The sequence below is a fragment of the Aplysia californica genome, unplaced genomic scaffold (assembly GCF_000002075.1).
Source record: "Aplysia californica isolate F4 #8 unplaced genomic scaffold, AplCal3.0 scaffold00034, whole genome shotgun sequence".
Lineage (NCBI taxonomy): Eukaryota > Metazoa > Mollusca > Gastropoda > Aplysiida > Aplysiidae > Aplysia > Aplysia californica.
Window position 1 is genome coordinate 699,285 of NW_004797304.1, and position 2,422 is coordinate 701,706.

A 2,422-nucleotide genomic window follows, 5' to 3' on the forward strand; every position below is an offset into this window, starting at 1 on the left:
CTCTCTCTCTCTCTCTCTCTCTCTCTCTAAAACACCCCCTTGACCGTCCTTCACTTAGAACATAATAATAATATTATAACATGGTAACTCTAAGGTTAAACAAAGATCATAATGATGTATTGAAGTAAAATAATGATAGTGAAAGGCTTTTTATGGCGAAACTTCCCTTAAGGGAAAAACGAATTTCCCCATACATCTCTCGACTTGGCGTTCTAATAGGTTTGCCCGCCTTCTACGCGATGGCAAGTCCCTGTTTGTAGTAAAATTTATTATATACTAAAAACCATATCGGCAGTAAAAGGAAAGTCGATCAATGGTTCCACTATTTTTATTATCATGTATGTAGTATAGTACGTGATAATGAGAAAAGTGTTGAGGAAAAAAATTAGATTTGACTTTCGCTTGAAGACATAATCAAGTCAACTGTCCCTCGCTGCTCAAGCTTTGCCACTTTCTCAACACTTTAACAGTATCCTGGTTTTTGCACCACCTTGTTAGCGATGTGTGGATCGATCGAGAAGTCTGACTTCTGAAAACATTTCGTGTCGGTTGTGTAAACTTTAGGCTCTTTTACCGTTACATGCAGAATACGTGAGTTTGATCCTCGTGTTGAAAAAGTTTGTTGCTGTTTGGTTTTTGTTCTTGTTGTTGTTTTTTATTTTTACTTTGTGGTTTTGTTCTTATATTTGTTTGTGGTTTTTTTTTATTTGATTTGTTTCGTTTCATTTTGTTATTGTTTTTTTTTTAAATTCAAGTATCTTCGACTGTCTGCTCGGATGTTAGTTTCTTCGAACCCGTCTGCTTCCTAAATTATTTAAATCATTTCGACAGGGATGTTCAACACTTTGCATTTTCAGTGTACAGTTATAACTGCTGGTTGCAGAAGAAATAACAAAAACAAGTTTGACCAAGCGATTTCCACCAGGATTTACTCGAAGCTGTGATGGACAAATAACGAGGAACAAATGAGGAAGGGTCGAAAGTTCAAACACTAATAGCCTCTGAGTAAGTGTCTGTGATTTAGAGTTATGGATGGACGAGTCGGAAGGGTGGTGGGATGGGTGGGGGTGTTAGGGGGCAGCGGAAAAAGGGGGTGGGTGGGTGTTAGGAGCGAGCAGTGGGGATTTTTTAAAGGGGGAAGGATGGAGAGAGCGTTGGTTGGAAAGATGGGGATTTTGGGAGGGCGGATGGTGGCGGGATGGGATGGAGGGGGAGGATCAGAGGTATGAAATATTCGAGAATAATGTTACTGTGAGTTCTTTTCCATCCCTTGCATTTAACCACCCTCCTCAAGATAACATACCAACGAGCACGCGCGCGTGCACACGCACATAAACACACACAAACATACACACACGTACATATACGCATATACACATACACACACAAACACATACATAAACACACAAATACATCCAAAACACACACACATAAAAAACAAGCACACACGCACCCCCTCCCTGCACAAACACACACAAACACACATACAAACACAAACATACACACACACACACACACACACACACACATACAAAAGACAAGATATGCTGTTTACTTGCACCAGATCACCCCGCTTCACACAATGTCAAAAATAAACCCGCGTGACTGAACAAATTGTTTGAGTAGAAAGACTGCAGCTTGAGTGAACATCACGCACGGTCAGTTAAGTGTAGTTAGTACGTTATGTTTCACGGGCATGTCAGACGCTTTTAGGCAGAATGTGGTGGGGAGTTAAGTATTTTTATCAAGGGTACACGCAGCCAATAATGTTTGAGTCTTGGCATTATTCTTGGTAAGTGTATTACGGTGCTGAAAAACGTATATGAGCGTGCGGGACACATGAAACATTTTCAGTTTGGTAGAATTCATTTCGAATTTTACTCGGGTGGCGGCCGATTATCGATTGTAAGACCATCAAGAGATCTATAACATGCGGAACTTGCACACTGGAGCGAGAAGGCTAAGCGTTAGATGTTACCTACCCTAAGATTAGGGGCGTGGCTGAGGGACGATAAGAAGGAGCCAAGCAGAAGCAATAGAAAGGCAACAGAAAGAGTCAGGAGCCCAGAGGAGGGAGAAAACGGTGGAGAGGAGGAAAGTTGAGAGGAAGGCAGACTATAGAACTGTTTTAGAGAAGATAATTTCAGGTCGCTGTCAGTTTTCGAACCCGGGACCTATGGAATGAGAGATGAACACTGTGCCTCTAGACCACGAGAGAGTTAGGAGCTCAGAGGAAGGGGAAAAAAGGAGGGGGGGGGGCAAAAAGGGAAGACGAAGGCAAACGACAGAATATGGTAAGAGAGTAACAAGTGAGGAGAAAAGAGACCATTTTAGAGAATAAACGTTTCGTTAGCTGCACGGTTTTATAACATTGAATGAGAGGCGAGCACCGTATCTCTAGACCACAAGAGCCTCCAGAGAG